The 23,984-nt window shown below is 40.4% G+C and overlaps 1 non-coding gene and 2 pseudogenes across 1 annotated transcript; 1 reads left to right on the top strand and 2 right to left on the bottom strand.

The window, feature by feature from the left end:
- Window positions 1–23,984, top strand: part of LOC100660430 (etoposide-induced protein 2.4 homolog) — a 253,196-nt pseudogene that overhangs the window by 134,863 nt on the left and 94,349 nt on the right.
- On the bottom strand, window positions 10,252–11,268 carry LOC100653696 (etoposide-induced protein 2.4 homolog; annotated as a pseudogene).
- TRNAS-AGA (transfer RNA serine (anticodon AGA)) lies at window positions 11,473–11,554 on the bottom strand. The gene has a single exon. It is a non-coding gene; the product is annotated as a tRNA-Ser (tRNA).

The raw sequence follows: 23,984 nt of genomic DNA on the forward strand, positions 1-23,984 counted from the left end.
TGCATCTTACATCCTTTGGACATGTTGTCAGGAGGGATCAGTCCCTGGAGAAGGACATCATGCTTGGCAGAGTACAGGGTCAGCGGAAAAGAGGAAGACCCTCAACGAGGTGGATTGACACAGTGGCTGCAACAATGAGCTCAAGCATAACAACGATTGTAAGGATGGTGCAGGACCGGGCAGTGTTTCGATCTGTTGTGCATAGGGTTGCTATGAGTTGGAACCAACTCGATGGCACCTAACAACGACAACACAGTGGGCCGTATAGAATTGCTCCATAGTGTTTTTAAGGCTTTCACCTTTCAGGAGCAGATTACCAGGCCTGTCTTCTGAGGCACCTCTGAGTGGTTTCAACCTGCCAACCTTATGACTAGTAATGGCTTAAGTCTTTGCCCTTTGCCTGCTCTCTTTGCTCTATTCCGATTCTTGCTGAGCAAAGCAGGAAGAGAGGAATGAAGAAGCCTACAGTAAATGTTGGGATGGGTTTCTTGATCAGGAAACAGAATGTCAATAGACTTTTAAGAGAAATAACTACGGTAAAACGAGGATAATGCCTGAACAGGGCCTTAAACCCTGGACCCTCAGATTAAAAGCCTAGTACTTTACCAACTGAGCCACCGATGCTCCTGTATTTCACTGTTCCTGAGTACCTAATGTAGGTTTTATGAAGGCCAATTGCTTTTATGTTTCGTGTCCTGGTTGCCAAATAGCTTTCTTGAAATTCTCCTACTTGCCAAGAAGATCCTGTTTCAAACAGATGTTAGAATCGCTAGGAGAATTTCCCTTCCTTCTATCTTGTCTTCTGTCTCTTTAGACTGTCAGAAACAGACTTGGTTGACCAGACAAAGCACTGTTGGCTTTCAGATCACATTGCTACACCCAGAGGGCTTCATTTTTCCCAAACGTCCCTTTGTTTCTTATTTATCCACCTGCATCTATTTTTCTCGAAGCAACATTCATGCTGCTCTTCTTCGTCTCCCTCTGCATTGTTTTGTATGTACATCTTTCTTGCAGCCTTGGGAGGCAAAGGGGAAAAGAGCTGAAGGAGAGAACAATTGAAGACTGGCGAGAAAGTTCCATAATGGTGGGCAAGCAATAGTGTGTGGGTTTAATCTTCTGTTACTCTATGCTTGCTTAAGTTCATGATGCAACTTCTCCACCATCTGTGATCCACTCTTTCTTTTCATTTTATTTCTCCGCCTCCTTCTCTTTGGTCTCCTTTTTCTCTTCCTCCTCCAAGTCTTCATATCATGAATACTGTTTGCTGCTCACATCCAAAGGAAAATAATAATTATCTAGATGAATTAGATAATTCATCTAGATATACACCAGGACATACCATCTAGAATACGACCTAAGATTCTTTTTAAGTTTTGACCTAAACCTGGAGAAAATATTGTACAAGGAATATGGGAACAAATGGCGAAGTTTTGGAGTGAAGGAAAGCTTAATCTCTTTGGGGAGGACAGACGGGGCAGGGAGTTGGAAAAGACTATTGTTTATTTCTTCCAAATAACTCAATACTTCCAAGAAACCAAGACTATGTGAAAACTGAATGTGTGGTTACTTAACTTTTTTTTTTTTTTTGGAATTTGTGGATTACTCATCTCCCTACCCTACCAATATACAAAACAGAGTTGCTGATGGGTCACACCTTGTATTGTTTTGTTTTCTGGATCAACTTGCAGGGAAACTAGGAAACAACTTTTAGGCAAAACACTTTGGGGTTAGTTAACATTTCAATTCAACATTTCAATGAGACATTCTGAGCTATTTTGGCCCTCTTCTCTCCATGTGAAGTAGCTTAGAAGTCACCAAACTGTACCTCACACATTGGGACCACTCTTCCAGAGGGGTTTGGGATCCACCACCTAGTCCCATCTCTATATTAGGTGATTCTTCTACTTGTTAGTAGAGGATCAAGTTGTTTAAACCTATATTATGAATGGATTATAATAAAATATTTTCCTGGCACTATAAGCAGGCATTTCTGACAAAGGTATCTCTTGTTCTAGCTTCCAGATCTTTCTCCCTGGAGCAGCGCCATTTTATCTTTGAGACAGAACAGTTCAAAACATACTAACTTCTGGCAATTCCTCTCCTCATGCTGTCATCTGCACCCCCTTCAATGTAGAGTTTAGTTCTTGGCTCATAATTCTCCATCCAAATGCATCATCCTTATAAGTAACTTAGATAAGAACGCCCTTGAAGAAATATGTTACTTCTGATCATCTTTTAATCTTAGTTTATTAATTCTAAGTAATTGTTTTCAGAGCTTTCATATGATATTTGATTCCTTTGTTGAATGTTGTTAAAATTTCCTCTAATTGCAAAATTGAAAATTTGAAAACAGAAACCTAATGTCTCCTTATCAGCAATTTCATGCTTTTTATAGCGCCCTCACAGCATCGGCCTTGTGGTGTAATGGATAAGGTGTCTGATCCCAGATCTAGAGAACTGAGCGTTTAAGACCCTTCATGGTCATCTTATCGTGCAACAAGTATAAGGTTCTTGAATTGACTTCCAATGACTAATTCCTGAGGTGTTGTTGGAAGGGAGAAATGATATAGGCAAAGTTTCTCCTTTCACAAATCAATAATTAATATTAAAGAGGCTTTGGAAATCTAAAATGGGCTGAGCCTCAAAAACATAAAGGAGCAAATCTGTGTACCCACTAACGATCATCATCTTGTCCTCTCAGTTTATTACTTTTTTATAATGATTTTTCAAGATTTCAATGGGTTTTGTTTTTTTCTTCAAGATATTAGTGAATCTTACTCTAATTCCAAGGAACTGTGAATCACAAGTTCTTATTATGTTTCTTTCTCTTTACTTTGTATAGATGCCTTATCTTCTCCATCAATTCCAGGTCCTTTATGGTTACTCTTCTACTTCTTCTTTTTTTTCCTTGGTCTCTTCCTGTTTCAATTTGCAGGAATAATAGGAGCAACCTGATTTAGTGACTGGAAACTAACCCATGATGTGATGTGATGGTTGTAGTTCTTCTGCCAAAGATTCTACATAGGTGCTAGATCATATAAGGAAATGCTGTCTATAAAATTCAGAACACAATCTATAACTCTTTATCTTCAAAACATTTTTCCATAACCTCAGGTTTTTTTAAATAATTTTTATTGTGCTTTAAGTGAAAGTTTACAACTCAAGTCAGTCTGTCACTTATAAGCTTATATACACCTTACGCCATACTCCCACTTACTCTCCCTCCAATGAGTCAGCCCACTCCCTCCTTCTAGTCTCTCCTTTCGTGACGGTTTTGCCAGTTTCTAACCCTCTCTACCCTCACATCTCCCTTCCAGACAGGAGATGCCAAGACAGTCTCTAGTGTCCACCTGATACAAGTAGCTCACTCTTCATCAGCGTCTCTCTCCAACCCATTGTCCAGTCCCTTCCACGTCTGATGAGTTGTCTTCGGGAATGGTTCCTGTCCTGGGACAACAGAAGGTTTGGGGACCATGACCGCTGGGATTCTTCTAGTCTCAGTTAGACCATTAAGTCTGGTCTTTTTATAAGAATTTGGGGTCTGCATCCCACTGTTCTCCTGCTCCCTCAGGGGTTCTCTGTTATGTTCCCTGTCAGGGCAGTCATCGGTTGTGGCCGGGCACCATCTAGTTCTTCTGGTCTCAGGATGATGTAGTCTTTGGTTCATGTGGCCCTTTCTGTCTCTTGGGCTCGTTATTACCTTGTGTTCTTGGTGTTCTTCATTCTCCTTTGATGCAGTATTTTACCCACTTTTTAATTGAGTTGCTTGTGGTTTTATTGTTGAGTTTTAGATTTTGTTTGTATATCTTGGATCCACCACGACCACCAATTGCATCAAGTTGATTATGACTCATGGTGACCCCATATGTTGCAGAGTACAGCTTGGACAAAAGCCCTTTATCAGATATGAGTTTTGCCTTATTTTATTTTGATGCTGTGTTGTTAGGTGCAAACACATTCAAGATTCTTACATCTTTTCAGAGAATTGACCTTTTAATCATTACGTAATCCTTTTTTTATTTTTGATAATTTTCCTTGCTCTGAAATCTGACTTGCCTGAAATTAATATAGCAGCTCCAGCTTTTCTTTTGATTAATGTTAGTATGGTATATCTTTCTTCCATCTCTTTACTTTTAATCTATCCATGTTTTTATATTTAAAGTGGATTTCTTGTAAACAACACATAGTTGGGTCTCTTTTTTTTTTTTTAATCCCCTCAGATAGCCTATGTCTTTTAATTGGTACAGTAATGGTTAATGTTATGTGTCAACTTGGCTAGGCCATGATTCTCAGTGATTGGCCTTGTGATCTTCCATAATGCAATTACCTTCCATTTTGTGATCTGGCATGAGTAGCCAATCAGTTGAAAGAGGAGTTTTCTTTGGGAGTGACCTGTCTCCAGTATGTAAAGTGATGTTCTGGCAAAACTTATTTTCTCTTGACCCTATACTCTTCATAGCACTTGACCTCTGGTTCTTGGGATGCATGCCTGAGACGTCTGTAGTCTGCTGCCTGGACTGTGTGTCTTTGATTTGGTAGTACCCAAAATACCATGGGCTAACAGGGTTCCCCAGCCTGCCACCTGCCCTTGAGATTTTGGATTTGCCAGCTTCTGCAACCCCACGAGCCATCAGAGATCTTTAGCCTGCTGCCAGGCCCATGGATTTGGAACTCGCCGGTCCCCACAATTGCATGAGTCACTTTCTTTTGGTAAATGTCCCTTTCTATGTTTATATGTGTGTTTTACTGGTTTTACCCCTCTAGAAAACCCAGACTAAGATATGTATTTTTAGACCATTTGCATTTAAAGTGATATCGATATAGTTTAATTAATATCTACCATAATTGGCAACTAACTGCTTTCTATTCATTGCCCTTGTTATTTGCTTCTTTGTCTCTTTCTTTCTTTTGCATTCTCTAGTTTAATTGGGCATTTGGTATGACTGCGTTATCTCTCTTCTCTTAGCATATCAATACACTGCATTTTAAAATGTTGTTAGTGGGTGCCCTTCAGTTTGCAATATACATCTACAACTGATCCAAGTCCACTTCCAAATAGCACTTTATCGGTTCACAAATAGTACAGATATCTTATAACACAGTATTTGGGCTTCTTCCCTCCCATCGCTTACAGCATTGCTGTCATCCATATCACTTATACTTAAGCTATAATCAACCAATATATCATTGCTATTATTATCAGAGCCCTGGCAGTCTAGTGGTTAACAGCTTTCCTGGCAACCAAAATGTTGGCATTTTGAATCCACCAGATGCTCCTTGGAAACCCATGGGGCAGTTTTACTCTGTCCTATTTGGAATCAACACAATGGCAATGGACTTTTTTTTTTTTTTGTAATTATCATTTTAAACAAAATGTTACCTTTTGTCAGTGAAAAATAGGAAAAATAATAGATGCAAAATGTCACTTAACACTTCGTGGAAGACCTCAGGAATGTGTAAATAAAGGAGAGGATGATAAAAATATGTATGTGTACAACCTGATTGAAGTTGAAAAAATCAGTAAAAATGGTAGTGAGAGATGATATAGATGTTAATATTATTTTTCTCACATAGTTCTCAGTTGGATAGATGTAGAGTAAAACCTGTGAGAGCTGTACTTGATGAGAATGCCTTGTTTTTCTTGGTCTCTCAAGTTTTCTACTTTTGACATGGTACAATCTTACCACTTTTCTCTCTCTCCATTTAGTGGAAAACATTTGAGTTCTACTTCTATGACAGGTATCTGCTTTGCACAGTTTCCAGTTTTTGCAGGTTTTACTGTGCTATACTCAACTCAATTAGAATCTCAAAACCTTGGGCTGCAACTGTCCTATAATAAAGGGGATCATAGTAATTCTGGAAAACTAGGCACAACTGCCAAAGCCCAGAACTGAGTGAGGGATCTTTATATTCTCAGTCTATCCTCTCCAAACCAAGCTATTTCAATCACCTGAAAGTACTTGTTTTAGCCATCCTTTGAAAACATTACTTAATTTTTATTTGCAAGGCCCTTGTGCTTTTAAATACCTAATCTTGACATATCCAATAATCTGCTCACTCACCCAAAATTATATGGGCTCCTCTGTCATCCATGTCTGAAAATAACATTCAATTTTTTGAGGCAGTGAAGGGGTTGATAGAGGAGATGGAGGGTGAAAAGGGGAGGAATAAGTAAAACAGAAATAAACTTTTCTGCTTGTTCACCTCTGGCTGTTCCATTGTCCAAACGCTGCTCAGAAAAGCAAAGGAATTTCAAATGAAATGATTGAGCCTGTTCTTTCTATTTTCAGTCCTTCTTTTCCTGTCATGCTTGTCAGTGATGCTGGAAGAAGGAAGAGAATATTATTGAGCACATTAATGTGGGAGGGAGCTTTTTGCACCTGATTGAGACATCTTGTGCAAGCCAATTCTGTTTTCTCCAGTTACTTCCTTTTTCTTTGTCCTTCTTGTGCTGACACAGCTCCCCTGGGTGGTGAGGAGATAGGGATTAGAAACTGGGAAACAATTCCAGGCAATCCATTGGGTAATGTGTTTATCTCCACATGAGTATGCGAAAGTTGTTTTGAAAAGGAGGAAAGTACAGAATTATTGGGAATTATAAAAAGCAGATCAGTGTGTATGGTTTTGAACCTTCTCAAGGTTAGGACATACTCCCATTAAATCATGCCTCTCCCACTAAAAAGACGTCATGAAGATCCTTCTTGAAATACAACTCATATTTGTAAGGGATCTTTGAAGATTTGATAGCTGGCCAGAGAGAAAATCCACTGTTTCAAATTCCACAATTTCTTAAACCTCCCAACTATATTTTCTTACATTGCTACACCAAGAAATATGTAAGGGGGCCCAGGACAGGAGCCATTCCCAAAGCCAACTCTTCAGACATGGATTGGACTGGACAATGGATTGGAGAGGGATGCTGGTGAGCAGTGAGCTTCTTGGATCAGGTGGACACTTGAGACTCTGTTGGCATCTCCTGCCTGGGGGGGAGATGAGAGGGTGGAGGGGGTTAGAAGCTGGTGAAATGGACACGAAAAGAAAGAGTGGAAGGAGAGAGTGGGCTGTCTCATTGGGGGAGAGTAATTGGGAGTGTGTAGCAAGGCGTATATTGGTTTTTGTGTAAGAGGCTCACTTGATTTGTAAACTTTCACTTAAAGCACAATAAAAATTATATAAAAAAAAGAAATAAGTAAGGGGATAGCAGACCAAATAATATTGTTTCTGCTGCCAGGACATTTCATCCCATCAGCCTATTCCAAAGTTCCCTTCTCAGTAAACCGCCTGGAGACGTTGTTTCACAACCACCAGGAAAGATCTATGATGGAACTTTTGCGTTTTCAACTTCTTCTCTCTTTCTTAAACTTTTCTTTTTTTCTCTTTTTACAAAGTTTTTCAAGCCCTCTTCTTTTTAAGAAGGAGCCCTGGTGGTGCAGTGGTTAAGAGCTCCAGTACTAACCAAAAGGCCTGTAGTTCGAATCCAAACCCACCAGCAACTCCATGGAAATCCTATGGGGCAGTTCCACTCTGTCCTACAGGGTCACTATGAGTTGGAATCAATTCGATGGCAAGGTTTCTTTTCTTTTTTTTTTCCCCCTTTAAGAAGAGGAAATTGTCATAGTCAGTTGTTATTGTTATGTGTCATCCAGTCAGTTCCAACTCATAGCAACTCTATGTACAACGGAATGAAACACTGGCTGGTCCTCACAATTGTTCTTATGTTTGAGCCCATTGTTGCAGCCACTGTGTTAATTCATCTCATTGAGAGTCTTCTCTTTTTTGCTGACCCTCCACTTTACCAAGCACGATGTCCTTCTCCAGGAAATAATCTATCCTGAAAACAGGTCCAAAGTATGTGAGACGAAGTTTTGCCATCCTTGCTTCTAAGGAGCATTCTGGTTGTCCTTCTTCCAAGGCACATTTTTTCGTTCTTCTGGCAGTTTATAGTATATTCAATATTCTTTGCCAACACCATAATTCAAAGACATCAATTCTTCTTCCTTTTTCCTTATTCATTGTCCAGCTTTCACATGCACATGAGGCTATTGAAAACATCATGTCACCAAGGTGATATCTTTGCTTTTTAACACTTTAAATAAGTCGTTTGAAGCAGATTTGCCCAATGCAGTGTGCTGTTTGATTTCTTGACTACCACTTCCATGGGTGTTGACAATCCTTGACAACTTCAATCATTTCTTTGTTTATCATGATGTTGCTTATTGGTCCCAGTTGTGAAGATTTTAGTTTTCTTTATGTTAAGGTATAATCCACACTGAAGGCTGTGGTCTTTGATTTTCATCAGTAAATGCTTCAAGTTGTCTTCATTTTCAGCAAGGAAGGTTGTGTCATCTGCACATTGCAGATTGTTAATGAGCCTTCCTCCAATCTTGACATCTTGTTCTTCATATAGTCTAGCTTCTCAGATTGCTTTCTCAGCATACAGATTGAATAAGTATGGTGAAAGGATGCAAACATGATATACATCTTTCTTGACTTTAAACCACCTAGTATTCCCTTGTTGTGATTGAATGACTGTCTCTTGATCTATGTACAGGTTCCTCATGTGCACAGTTAACGGTTCCAGAATTCCCATTCCTCACAATGCTATTCAGAATAGGTTGTGATCCACACAATCGAATGCCTTTCCATTGTCAATGAAACACAGGTAAACATCCTTCTGGTATTCTCTGCTTTTAGTCATGATCCATCTGATATCAACAATGATATTCCTTGTGGCACATCCTGAATCCAACTTGAATTTCTGGCAGTTCCCTGTCTAGGTACAGCCGCAGTCACTTTTGAATGGTCTTCAACAAAATTTTTCTTGCATGGGAGAAGATATTTCAATACTCATATTTGACAAAGAACACTTACGTGGGATATATGGAGATATCCTACAAAGCACTAAGAAAAAGACTGAAAAATTAATGAGAAAGAGCAGAGATTAAACATATGCTTCACAAAAGAGTATACTGAACTGTCCAATAAGCTATTTTCAAGTTAATCAGTATAAGGGCCACGAACAACACAAGAAAAGCCCTATCTGCAAAGAGCTGTGGGGAAAAACCAGAGTACCTGACTGAGCAGTGACCTGGACCATGAAAAAACACATCAAACACCTTACTATGTGGTAACTCTCAATTGGAACCCATTTACTAGTACAAAAACAACCCCACCCATCATAGATTAGATATATTTTTCCCTGGTCCCTCTGCACATATCCTTGCACATAAAGTACAGCTATATAAGCCCACGACCCCCACTGCCTTGCGTGGATCTCTACCTGGATGACATTCAGTGCTTCCTGTCCCTTGTGAGAATCCTAGTGTCAACTTGTGTATATACGTTCCCCAATAATGCCTTGCCTGATCAACATGGCTTTTATTGCCTCCTCCCCCACAACAAGTTCGGTGGGTTTAATAAGTCTACCCCTTCAGCTCCTATTTGTAGCACCCATACCAGACAGACCTGGCAATGGCCAACAGTGTATCTCAGACCTCCACAGTTTAAAAGTTCAGATTCTCTGAGCATTCCATGTTTCAGTGGCACTTGTCCAGAATTGGTTAACTCCCTGCAGTTGGAATACTTTATGTACCAGTGAAGAAAGCCATTCCCCTTTAAGGGGAGGAAAAAAAAAAAAAAAAAAAAACAGTCCTGAAAACCCAGCAAATCTGGCTGTGAGGTCTTTCCTCCTGTTGCATCTTTTCAGTTTCATTTTTTGCAGTCAAACAAGAAAGATCAAAACCTAACCAGAGTTACAAAAAACAAGACAGCAATGGCTATAAAGGGAGTGGCCAGGAGCAACTGAGGTACTCCTCCACCTGCCACATTCAACGTATGTGCTTCACAGAAAAACAACAGAAATAACAAATCCATGAATTCAACAGCTAATTTTACAAAATCCATTCATTCAAGGGTGGAAGGCAGGGAAGGGAGGTGGGAGAGTAAATGGCACAGGGAGAAAAAGTATTCAAATCAGTCCAGGAACAAGGTCTGGCAAATGCTAGAAAATAGCTACAGAAAAATCTGTGGTTCTTTCAGACTCATTGTATTAAAAATACACATACTGGTGTCAGGAAGATTCTGCTTAAGTGCACCAGAGACAATATTCCAATTCCTCAGAGAGAAGGGAATATATAAAGGGACCTTGGCAGAGTGGGTCTAGCCTTCCCTGTGTCAGTGGATGTGAACAGGGAAAAGAGCTGCCACATTCTCCTTCCAAGTTCACCCATCCCCCGTGGGTGGCAAGTGAAGTCAGTGGCCTGCAGCAGCCTTCAGTTTGGCAGGAGATGGATGTGGTGAAGAGAACTTCTCTGCAGAGGTTGAGCAGACTACAGGTAGACCATCATGTGGAAGGGTCTGTTACTTAAGAAGACCACCAGGGAGAAGAGGCTCAAGTGAAAAAGGTACACTTTGCCAGGGGTCTTTTCTTCATCCATAATGATAATGAATAAAGTAAAGTGGATGGGGAAGAGGCAGCTATGACAATGTATGAGGACTGCATTGCTGTGAGTAAAGCCAAGGGCAAATCAAATCCAAGTAGTAGGGACAATTCCCTTCTATATTTGACAACCACTAGTGCATTTCAATCCCTTTATTGAATCAGCGGTATTCAAAGCAGTATGGTGAATACAGAAGGGACATATGCAGGAGACTAACCAGCTGACCAACAGGATGGATGGGGAAGAGAATCACAAATATCCCCAGGAGAAGGAAAAGAGCTTAGGACAAAAGGCTGAGGAGCCAACATATCAGCAATTATTTTGCTGACACTAGGGAATGGGTGAGGCTTCCTGCCTGATACCTCAAATGCCAGATCAGCTATATCTTGGAACCAAATGGCATTGAAAGCTTTGCCAAATACAAACAGGGGAGCACCCAAAGAGCACTGAAAATTGACTTGAGGAAGAATTTCGGCCACGACCAAACATCTCCGTGTAGTGATGGGTAACCAGTAATTTGTGCTGCTACTGACTGAAGCACAGGACTAAACATTCGGTAAGACAAGAGGAGACTCAAGCAGAATACTCCTCCATTCCAAGCTCGGCACTCGAAAATTCTACCAACAATACAACGTGGCTCGCTCTTTTGCTCCGGCGTTATACCCTAGGCTCTCCTTTGTGTCAGGACACTACTCGGCCTTCTTCGACGCTGTCCCTCCCTCTTTTGCAGTATTGGAGCCTCCAGCTTTGAGATGGTACAGGCACTTCAAATGGAGTTCTTGATTCCCCTGGCAAGGTCTTGGAGAAAGATTTTGCCGCTGTCGGCCATTTTTTCATTATCCTTCACTATCAACTACACAGGGAAAGAGAAGTGCCTCAAAATCTCTCGGCGTGAATGGCCAAGGCAACTCCATCAAGGGCCCATTCGGCTCCTCCGTGTGCCGAAAAAAAGAAAAAAAGAACCCATAGCTGCGGAGCCGACTCGGAAGCTGGCACGTAGGTTTCCAAAGTGCCACCAGGTTCCCAACTAGCCCGTAGTCGGCAGGATTCGAACCTGCGCGGGGAAACCCCAATGGATTTCTAGTCCATCGCCTTAACCACTCGGCCACGACTACAGCTGCTTCCCCGAAATTCCTTTTTATCCACCAAGAATAGGACCTGTATCTCTCGCAGCCATTCCCGCAGCTGGTCTGGCGGGGTGGAACAACTGGACGTTATTAATTATAAAGAAAATGCAAATCAAAAACACAGCGAAATAACACTCCCCTTCACCAAAATGGTTTAAGATAAAAGGACTGAAAATATCAAGTGTTGCTGATGATACAACTGAAACTTTCATACGTTGGTGATGAGACTGTCAACTGGCACATCCACACTGGTACAATATTTAGAAATATTGCCTGAAACAAAATATATAAAAAACCCTATAACCGTGAATCTCCACAGCTGCATTTAGATCCCAGAAAAATGAACGCTTATGGCCCTTGAATGATAGTACAAAAATGTTCATAGCAGCATTAATTGTTTTATATGTACATCAATAGCAAAATGAATGAAAAAATTGTGAAAAATACAGTATTAACACAATGGAATATGACAGCAATAAAAAAGAACTACTGCTACTAGACACAATATGAATGCATGTAATGAAAAACATATTAAGTGAAAGGATCTATTCTCAAATGAGCACATATTGTATGATTCCATTTATAGTATTTCAAAGCACAGGAAAATGGTGGTAGAGGTCAGAAGATTGGAATTGATAGGGATAGATACAAGGGAGCTTCCAAGAGCTGAAAAATTCTTTATCTTGGTCTGGATATTGCACATATTAGATATACATATGTAATAACTCATTAAGCTGAAAAATTAAGTTGTATGAACAATTAAGTTGTATGAACTAAGCCTCAATTTAAACAAAAAGAAGAAAGAAGGATTTCCTTGGATATCTTCTCACCTCCAGTACATCCTATTTTTTCATTAGCGCTGTTCAAACTATACTCTGCAGATTGATGCCTTCTAAGAACTGTTGTTTTGCCTGTCTGTGGGCACTAGAAACTTTTGTATCAATTTGGCTGTGCCCAGAGGTTGGACTCCTCCTATTAAACAAAGTAGAAACAATTTCAGGAATTGGGTGAGTGCTGGCCCCTAATGTCAAGCACTAGAACTGTGTTGCCACTTATGATATTGTAAGATTGATTGGACACCTAGAACCCAAGAGAATACACGAATCTGAGGAAATGTTATTATTTATTTTATGATTTGTTATTTTAAAGTGATATTAATCTGAATCAAACCTGCTTTCTATATTTATAATTTAACATTATTAGCTAAAATAAAATAAATTAAAAAACCCAAACCAGTTGATTCCAGCTAATTCTGATGAATGGTGACCCCATGTGTGTCAGATTACAATTGTGCTCCATAGGGTTTCCAAAGGCTGATTTGTTCAGATGTAGATGGTCCAGGCTTTCTTCCCAGGGCTTCTGGGTGAATTCCAACTTTCAACTCTTTGGTTGTCAGCGCAACATGTTAACCATTTGCACCACTCAGGGACTCCATTAACTAAAGATGGAAGTAAAATTAATATCATTTATTTGCCTAACTCTAATTTCCATGTGTGAATCAAGCTTAAGAAGGCCAGAGGAGCCAGAAGACAAGTGGCATATATGCTAGAGAGTTGTGGTCTGAAAACAGGCCTCAGGAATGACTGAAAATAAGGAAGGGTACAGAAAATAAAGAAGGAACGGTGTCTTTGGTGACAGCTCTTCTTTCAGTATCAGCTTCTCTGAAATGAATGAGGAAATTGCAGCAGCTGAAAACCAACTGCAAAGCGAATTTTAATGAAACCCCTCCATGTATCTGGACAGGTTCTCAAACCTCAGTCTCTGATGAGCAAAGGAGTTGAGGCTTTCTGCCTTAACTACACTTAGGTGCAGCTGTCAATTCAGATGTAAGGTTTTAAAATATGTCCTCCAAAAACATTTACAAATTCTTTCTCCATGGCATGAAGTCCAAGTCTTCTCAGTTTAGAGGAACGAATTCATCTGTATTCCATTTCTCCCAGCTCTACAGTTGGCCTGAATGAGCCTGGGCCTATGCTGGGGTGGTTTACACTAGGCCTATTAGGGGAGGGCAAAGGATATCACCTACACCTGAATCTCAATACAGAGATTAAAATGGGTTTGTATGGGACTGGGAATGCACTAAACTATTGTGTAAATGTCATTCTGGAGTGCACAGAAGGGAAGAGGGAGGAAAGAGAGGAGCATCAGCTGAGGGATAGAGGAAAGAAGTGGGGTGGGGTGGGGTGGGGTGAAATGAAAGAAGGAGAAAAAGGAGAGAGAGGAAGAGGGCAAGGAAAAGAGAAGGAGGCTTGTTCCAGAAGAGGATTCGGTTCGTTTTCCCCAAGACTGCCTGGCCTTTGAGAATGATTCGCTGCTCTTTCCTTCCCAGTGTAGACATGCTGAGCACTGTGGAAGGGGCACACTAGGTTGAATTTTTATTTGTGATTCAGGCGTTGTTGATATTGGTGGCTTCAGTGTGAGCTGCAGGGACTTCCCGATTCCTGTGCATGGATGTGGAGGTGCAGTGTTCAGAGAAGAAGCAGGATGGGCAGTCAGCTTTGAGATTAAGCACCACTGTCATGGGGGATGTTTAATAATAAAAAAAGAAAGTTCTCATTTGTTTGCTCCACGTATTTCTAACTCTTAAACGAAGCCTATTGAAACCCAACTTTTTCCTCTAGAAATTCTATCTGGCCCCTGTACTCTTCACATCCTTAGCTCAAAAGGATGCTAAAGAGGGTACTGTGACCACAGAAAGTCAGAGACTCTGTACAATTGGTAGTAACTACATGCTCAGTTACTTTTTCCTCAGTTGTAGTATAGGTGTAGAGGCAATGTAGGTTAGTCCTTCCCAAGTCTAGTAAAAAAAAAAAGTAGGTGACCTCAAAATCGGCTTAGGAATGGCCTGTGACAGACTGATAGAAGGTGGATAGTTATAGCTTTTGGAGAGAAGAGGAAAGGGGGTGATAAATTATAAAAGACCTCCAGGTCTCTTGGCTTCTCACCTCTTCTACCATAATCAGCACCCCCTTCCTACAGAGAAACTAGCCTTTTCCTTGCCTTCAAGCATTCTTCTGCAAAGCCCTTCTAAAAGATTTTCTCCTAGTTTAGGTCAAAACACAAAAAACCTTTTAGTTCATATTCTGGATTGTATGATCAAATCCACATTGATACATCAAGATTGTTATTTTTATTCTCAGGATCGATAATTGAAAATATTTATAGGGAAATGTAGAATTGTTCCACAGGGATGTGGCAACAGTCCTCAAACAATGTAGACCTCACTGGAGGTCTGTGGGTTAATGTGTCTGAGTGTTTAGGGTTCATACTCCATTTTTTCTTTGGCAGCCTCTGCAAGAGGTGAGACTCTCCCAACCACCCAGAGGCTGAATTCAGGACAGCTGGACAAAGACATTGCTGTGCTCTTCCATGGCTTCTTTCTGCTCCATGTCCGTATCAATATCCATGTCCGTGTCAATATCCATGTCCGTGAGTGAGAGGTAGACAAGACTTGGCAGCAAATCTTTCCCTCCTCAGCCTAAACCTGGGTTAAACATCTACTTCTCAATGTTTTAGAACATGTTGGAGAAGGGGATGAGACAAAGAAATGTCTCTCTTCTTTGGTAGGAATGAATTCTTCTTTTCCTGACATCATTTTAGAATCCTATGTTCTCCATCCCACAGAAGCAACATTGATTTTTCCCAAGCACTACAGCAGGTTTTTCTTCTTACAGATTCTCTACCTCTTAACACTCAGTTTTCCTCCAAGCCCTCTTAAATGGGTGTATAGAGGGTGGCTTATATACCAGTGAATGCTGAGAGTGCTTGGAGAGAATGTGAGAGAATGTGTGGCTAGTAGATGACAACAAATAACTTTAAGTGAGCACTATTTTCTCAATGAGTTAGTTAAGAAAGGGACACCAAGGCCAAAACAACTCAACTAAAGAAAGAAGTAAGGTTTTGAGAGTAAGATCTTTGGGCCTGCGTTGTGAGGAAAGAAAAGTGAAGATAGTGGAGACTGAACAGAGGGCCTCGTGCATGTTAAGCACAGTGCTCTACACTGACCCGTGCCCTCTGTTAGCCCCCTCTTTGAGAGGAAACTTCACGACTATTTTCAGAGCCTTTGAGGACTAAGTCAAGATAAAATCACTCGATGTTCAATTCGGCTGTTTCCAAACTCCCTACTCACTCTCTCAGACACAGACACACCCAGAGAAGGATATCTTAGCGTTAGAAAAAAGTTATTGTTCAAGGTCAATGGTCTTCCACCAGATTGCCTGGAGCCTGCTTCCATTCCATCACCTGGGTGAATCACAGCTTACAACATTCTCCTGGAACTTGTCTGAGTATAACTTTTTGTGTTCTTTTGACTCTTGGGAATATATTAATGTTTTACAGAGGCAAAAAAAGTAGATACAACTAACTCAAGTGTTTGTGAAATCCTGTAAAATTAAATACAAATAGAAAATAAATCTAAAGAGTTTTTAAAGAATAATATCCACATAGGAGAAAAAAGAGAGAACAGATTCAAGAAAATATTTTCCGTAGTACTTTGACCTCATTGTAAGACCAAAAGAATGGCCAGCAAATATTAAACTCTATGTAGCAGTTTTTTGTCTTTTTTTTTTTTTTTTTAAATAACGCTATGGGTGGGATAGTGGTTAAGAGCTAAGGCTGCTAAACAAAATGTCCGCAGTTGAAATCCACCACGTGCTCTTTGGAAACCTTATGGGGCAGTTCTAGTCTGTCCTATTGGGTCGCTATGAGACGGAATGGACTCCACGGCAATGGTAATAGTAATGGGTGTAGCAATTCTGATATTTTGTGTGAATTTTTGGCTTGAGAAGACGAGTACACATATTGAGGTTGTTAGAAACCAGGGCTCCCAGTGTGGGAGATAGAAGGAAAACACGAAATTGGAATGGGGGAACGTAAGAAATTCCCTTTTGGTGCTGGATGGGTATTCTTCGGTTGCCCTCAAATCGATTCCAACTCGTGGATGGAGACCCCATGTGTTACAGAGTAGAACTGCTCCTTAAGGTTTCTTTGGCTGTAATCTGTAAGGAGCTGCCCTGTGGTGAAGCGCTGGACTGCTAACCAAAAGGCTGGCGGTTGGAACCAACCAGCGGCTGTGCAGGAGAAAGAAGGCAGTCAGTGAGCTCCAGGAGAGACTACAGCTGTGAGTGGAAATTGGCTCCACCGCAATGGTTTTGAGTTTTTGGTTTAATCTTTACGGGTGACGAGGGGCACAATTGCACTTGACTGCTAACCTAAAGATTGGTGGTTCTAGGGGAAGAAAAGGCCTGGCCATCTGCTTCTTTTAAGATTACAGACAACATATGGGGCCACCACATGGGGTCAACATGAGTCAGAATCTCCTGGATAGCAACCAACAACGGTTTTTAAGGAAGCGAATTGCCAGGGCTTTTAGGTTCGCTATGAGTCGGAATTGACTCGACAGCACTGGGTTTTTTGTTTTGTTTTGCTTTCTTCTATGGTGCTGCTGAGTAAGTTCCAGTCGCCAACTTTTCGGTTGCCATTAGGTTATCGAGGGCAAACCATCTGGGCCGCCCAGGAGGCTTCCTTATATAGTGTAGTGTTTCTTTTTATACAGGATTTTAAAACATTTTTTGTGATTAAAAACATCTCTTTCCCCACACACAATACATAATATCCGAACAGAAATGAAAATCGTATGTGCAACAGCATGTAGCATACTGGATTCCTTGCTCCTTCAATTCCTAGACTTCCGCACTGAATTTCAGTTCCTTATTTTTTAATTGTACTTTAGATGAAAGTTTACAGAACAAACTAGTTTCTCATTAAATAGTTAATATGCATATTGTTTTATGACATTGGTTAATAACCCCACAGCATGTCAACACTCTCTTCTCCACCTTGAGTTCCCTATTACCAACTTTACTGTCCCTTCTTGCCTTCTAGTCCTTGCCCCTTTAGTCTCATTTTGTTCTACGGGGCTTTCTAATTTTTGGCTGAGGGTCGAACCTTGGGAGTGACTTCATTACTGAACTAAAAGGGTGTCCAGGGGCCATACTCTGGGGATTTCTCCAATCTCTGTCAGGCCAGCAAGTCTGGCCTTTGTGTGTTAGAATTTTGTTCTACATTTTTCTCCTTTTCTGTCTGGGACCCTCTGTTGTGATCCCTGTCAGAGCAGTCAGTGGTGATAGCTGGGCACCATCTAGCTGTACTGGACTCTGGTGAAGGCTGTGGTAGATGTCCCCCCCACACATTATACGTAATATCAGAGCAGAGATGAATCATAAATGCAATAGCATGTAGCATATTGGAATTCCATACTCCTTCAGTTCCTAGGTTTCCTCATTAAATTTCAGTTCCTTATATTTTAAATTTTAAATAAAATATGCAAAATGTCAGGTAGTATTTCATGGAAGACCTCAAAACCATACCAAATCAAACCCACTGCAGTCTAGTCGATTCCGACTCATAGCAACCCCATGGACAGGGGAGAACTGCTGCGTATGGTTTCCAAGCTGTAAATCTTTACTGAAGCTGACAGCGCTGTCTTTCTCTCCCTGAAGGGCTGGTGGGTTGGAAAAAGTGACCTTTTGTTGGTAGCTGAACACTTGAGAACTGTACCACCAAGGCTCCTAGACAAACACAGGTTGTTTTTTTTTTTTAAATAGTACTGTGTTGGATAACTGTAGTATTCAGTTCTATTAGAATGCAAAGCCTTGGAGTGCAAATGTTTTTTAAGAAAGTTATTATGTAAAACTGACTTAAGTTGCCTAAACCCCAGATGAAGCTAGGGACCTTCAGATCTTCAGCCTAATGCTCTCCCAACTGAGCTATTTTGGCAGCCTAAAAATGTTTGTTTTAGTCTTTCCTTCAAAATAGTATCATGGCTGATGCGATCTCAAATATTTAGTCTTAACTTATTCTATATTAAGCAGTCACTCAAACACAAAATTATAAGGGCTGTACTGCTGTCCATGTCTGAAAATGTGATCCAATTTTCAGACATCATGGACAGGTTGGTAGAGGATGGAGAGGGCGACAAAGGAGAGGAATAGTTAAAAAACTGGGAGAAGCTTTTCTACTTGGTAACCTCTGGCTCTTTCACTCTCCAAACACTGCTCAGAAAACTAAAGGAATTTCAAATGAAATGATCGAGCCTGTTCTTTTTCTCTTCTTTCATTCCTTCTTTTTCTGTCTTGCTCTTCGATGACACTGGAAAAGGAACAGAGGATGAATGAGCAGGTTAATGTGGTATCAGGCGTCTTGCTTCCAGTTGAGGAAATTGTGAGCAAGCCAATCCTGTGTTCTCTGTTTCCTTTCTTTTTCCATGTCTTCCTTGTGTTGACACAGACACCCTGGGTGGTGAGGAGACGCAGGGAGTATAAACGGGAAACATTTCAAGGCAACCCACTGGATAATGTGCTTAATGACTATGAGAACCCAAAATGTATATTAAAGAGGAGAGAAGCACAGAATTGTAGGGAATCATAAAAAGCCGATGAGTGTGCCTGGTTTCGAATCCTCTCATGGAAAGGACACTTCTATTGAGCTATACCTCTCCCTCGACAGAAACATCACGAAGATCCTCTTTGAAATATTAGCCATATTTCTAAGGGGCTTTGGCAAATCTAATAGTTGACTAGACAGAAAATCCACTGTTTCAAATCTCACTCTTTCTAAATCTCTAAACTACACCAGGAAATAAGAAATTGAAGACCAAAAAACATGTTCTGCTCCTAGGACATTCCACCTCATTATCCCACTCCAAGGTTCCCGCACTAGTAAATTGCCTTGCCCATTTTTTTCTGCAACCACCAGGAAGATGTATGATGGAACTTTTGTTTTTTCAACTTCTATCTCTATCCTCTTTTTCCATTCTCACAAAGTTTTTCAAGCCTCCTTCTCCTTAAGAATAGGGGATTAACCACAGCTTAGGAGAAGATATTTCAATACATATATTTGAGAAAGCACTCTTATGTAAAATATAGAATATAGGAAAGACCCCTACAAAACACTAAGAAAAAAGACTGAAACTCAATGAGAAAGAGCAAAGACTAAACACATACTTCTTTAAAGAATGTATTTAAAAGCAAATTTATAAGCACAATGAAATAATACTATCTTTCACCGAAATTACTTTAGTTACAATAACTGACAATATCAAGTGTCTCTGACTATATGGAACTGAAACTTTCATACATTGCTGTTGAGATTGTTAATTGGTACATTCTCATTGGTACACTATTTGGAAATATTGCCTCAAACAAAACATACATACAAGCTACAACCCAGACAGTCCACAGCTGCAATTAGACTCAAGAAAAATGTGTGCTTGCTGGGAGCCAGGCTGCAAGGGCGGCCCCTCTGCACCCACTGCCCCCAGCATAAACATCGAAGAATTCCTGAAAAGTCAGGAATATCTCTGTCATCTGTGTTCTGTTTCTGTTTCATTTTCAGCCTGTGTATAGCAGAATGTATAAGCATAAAATTCCATTATAGATTTAGGGACCTTTGGAGGGGGGCGTCCTACTCATAATCCCCTGGTAAAATCCCGGGTAGGGACAGCCCGTGTATTACCTGAGGATCAACATGAAGTTGTCTTAGGGGGAGAACGAATAGCTCAACTATGGAAAACAAAAACAGGATGGTGGAATCCTGGTATTTACCGAGGCCCTTTTGTGATTAAACCACCACCCACACATGATCCCATAAAAGTGGAAAAACAAAAGGCAGTGAGTTCTCTCAGCCAATTTCTCAGCCAATTACAGGTCAACCTTCTCGTCTACCCCGCTCACTGCTGCGCTTGACTGGTCTTTGGGTATAGAGATTGGGCTAATTGTCCTTGGCATAATCGTGGACAATATGACGTAACCCAAAGTGGCTGGACTACAAAAATTTGGCCACCCTGGACAAAATGGACAAAGCCTATGTGGCAATGGTTTTTGCAAAAAGATTAATTATTATAAAAACTGTGGAAGGAATTGCAAGATTAAGCATAAAGTGTAAAGGAGTATGAGGTCAATTGTTACTTTGTGTAAAAATATATCAACAAAATATTCTCTTCAATTAAACAAAAACTCATTGTACTTGTGTGTGTATGCGGAACTGTACTATGTGTCACTTGGAAAATTATGTCTCTGGGAAATGATGTTTATGATTATATCTTGTACTGCCCCTTTATTGATCATGCGATGTTATGCTTTTGTAAGCTTATGATATAAAAGACCATGTAAAAAATAAAGAGAGGCTTCTTCTTCTGCAGAATGAAAATATAAGACACACTACCTCTCATTCTTTTTTCGCCGAACTCTACCCCTCCTCTGGTGACCCTGTTCATTGCTGAGGCTGGCCCCCGGCATGTGCTTATTGCCCTTGAAAGACATCTACAAAAAGGTTCATTAGCCATTTCAAATGTATACCAAGAGTTTGAAATGAATAAAAAAAAGCCTGATGTCCACTATTCATACAATGGAATATGACAGAGCAATAAGAAAGAAATACTGCAACTGGAAACAGTATGGATGCATCTCATAAAAAACATATTGAGTGAAAGAATCCATACTCAAATGAGAATGTATTACATGATTTCATTTATTATACTTCAAAGCACAGGAAAAACTAATCTGTGCTAGTAGAGGTCAGAAGATTGGAATTGATTGGGATGAGGTACAAGGGAGCTCCTGGGAGCTGAAAATTTCTTTATCTTGGTCTGGATGTTGGTTCCATGGTGTATACATATGTATTATTCATCAGACTGGATAATTAAGTATTATGCATTTCATTCTATGTGAATCTAGCTTCAATTTGAACAGAGAAAAGGAAGAAGAAGGATTTCCTTGGATATCATCTCGCCTCCAAAAAAAAAAAAAAAACTAAACCCATCGCTATCGAGTGAATTCCGACTCATACTGACCCTATGGAGCACAGAAGAACAGCCCCATAGGGTTTCCAAGGAGTACCTGGTACATTTAAAAAGCCAGCTTTTTGGATAACGGCTGACCACTGCACCGCGAAGGCTCCACTTCCAGTACATCCTATGTCCTCATTTTTGTTGCTGTTTTAGGTGCCCTTGGGTTGAATCTGACTTACGGAGATCCCATTAGTGCTGTTCAAATTGTGGTCTGCAGAATGGTGCCTGTCTACGAACTGTTTTTTACCTGACTGAGCATTAGAAATTTTGTATCAATTTGACATGCCAGTACATTGGACTTCTCTTATCAAGTAAGGTAGAAACAAATTTATACACAAATCTGAACAGTTAGGTATGGTTCATATCTAATGTCAGTATGTCAAATGTTTATTTTAGTATATATTAGTACAGTATATACGGTACCTGTTTCAATCATCTAGTGCTACTATAACAGAAATACCACAAGTAGATAGCTTTAACAAAGAGAAATTTATTCTCTCACACTCTAGTAGGTTACAAGTCCAAATTCAGGGTGTCGGCCCCAGGGGGTGGCTTTCTCTCTCCGTCAGCTCTGGAAGGTTTCTTGCCATCAATCTTTCCCTGCTCAAGAAACTCCTCAGGCACAGGGACCCCCAGGTCCAAAGGATGCACTCTGCTCCTGGTGCTGCTTTCCTGGTGGTATGAGGTCTCCTATTCCCTGCTTGCTTCCCTTTCCTTTTATCTCTTGAGAGATAAAAGGTGGTGCAGGCTGAACCCCAGGGAAGCTGCCTCTACATTGGATCAGGGAGGTGACCTGAGTAAGAGTGGTGTTATAATTCCACCCTAATCCTTTTAATCACAAGCAGAGATTATGATTTATAACACATAGGAAAAATCACAAAAGGGAGGACAACCACACACGGCCTAGCCAAGCTGACACGTATTTTGGGGGGACACAATTCGATCTCTTACAGTACCTTTCCATGTGTAAAAAACATTAAACACTTCCAGATACACTAAAATATCTTTAACATAATACAATGATAATAATAATATTTTGATGCAAATTGCAAAGTAGTGCCCCTTGTTGTTATGAACCATTGTATGTACCTCAAATTTTAAATATAATAGGCTTTACAGGGGATGGTTTTAACTACAGGTTGTATGTTAGTGGGACTTTCATAACCTGGGGCTGTTTTCAATTAGGAAATTGTCCCCTAACTATGTCTAGACCTCACCTCTGTTCATTCTGAGTGGGACTATGTTTGGCTAGGTCACACCACCTGTATTCATTCACCATCTCCTCTTCTTGATAGCTAAGGGACTTTGGCAAATTGCTTTCGCTCACTGTTTCCCACATTCTAATATATGAAATGGCAATAGTAATAAACCTATCTAATAAAGTTGTTGGGAGGACTTGGTAAATATACGCAAAATACTTTAGAAAGATATCTGGCACATAAATAAGCATTCTTTAAAGTTCACTATCGTTGTTGTTTGTTGCCAGGGAGTCAATTCCAACTCATGGCAACACCATGTGTTATAGAGTAGAACTGCTGCATAGGGTTTTCTTGGCTGTCATCTTTATGAAAGCAGATCGCCAGGCCTAGCTTTTGAGATACCACTGGGGGGGTTGGAACCTCTAACACTTAGGCTAGCAGTTCAGTGCAAACCAAATGTGCCACCTAGGGATCACATTTTTATCATTGTTCTCATTACCGAAAAATTGTTTTGTGCCTACTACTTAATCCTTTTAACAACACTGAGTATCATCTAAAATGTACAGATAAAAGTCCCAAGCATTAAAATAAAATCAGTGATTTATACTAGTAAGTAAGTGAAATCTATTCTTTTTCCTGAATTAAGAGATGCTACAAGGGACATCCACACTTCAGTTGTAAAATTACAAACCTAGAGTATCTTCCACTCATCTAATTGTTTTACAGTGGTACATGATCTTAGTACCCCTACCAACTTCTGTATTTTCCCACTTTCTTTTTACAGCCACTGCACCCAACCCCCAGTGGTTTATATCTGTGACCTTCTCCAGTGAATTGCGCTTGGTTTGGAGACATCTAGTAGATTATGGCACCACTCCACTACCAGCAGCAGCCGATGACTGACTGGACAGGGTGGAAAGTGCAAAAGCCCAAACCCCTTGACTAAAGGACAACTCTGCTACGCAATTCACACCCCTACACCCCTGTCACATGGGTCAGGCCAAATCTAGACTTTACCTGAGAATACATTATTGTTTGGCTACTTTACCTTTCCCCTCCTGAAGATGACTCCCTCAATAAATCAAGTACCCCTCAATCCCTGTCTCATACTCTTAATATTCTACACACAGGATACAGGCTGACAACACTACTCAGCTACAAACACATGCTACCATTCATGAAAATAGAAGGATCACTCTGGGAGGATGAGTCCGATGGCAGAGCCATCAAACCACAAAGCATTCAGTCTAGGCCTTGAAACCCAATGTTATTTGCCTGACTGGATTGAGCCATGTTTTAGGAGAGTGACTTCTTTTTTTCTTTCGGTTTCATCCCTTTTTTGATTGGAATGTCTGTAACTGTTATCTTATAC

The sequence above is a fragment of the Loxodonta africana genome, chromosome 1 (genome assembly GCF_030014295.1).
Source record: "Loxodonta africana isolate mLoxAfr1 chromosome 1, mLoxAfr1.hap2, whole genome shotgun sequence".
Taxonomy (NCBI): domain Eukaryota; kingdom Metazoa; phylum Chordata; class Mammalia; order Proboscidea; family Elephantidae; genus Loxodonta; species Loxodonta africana.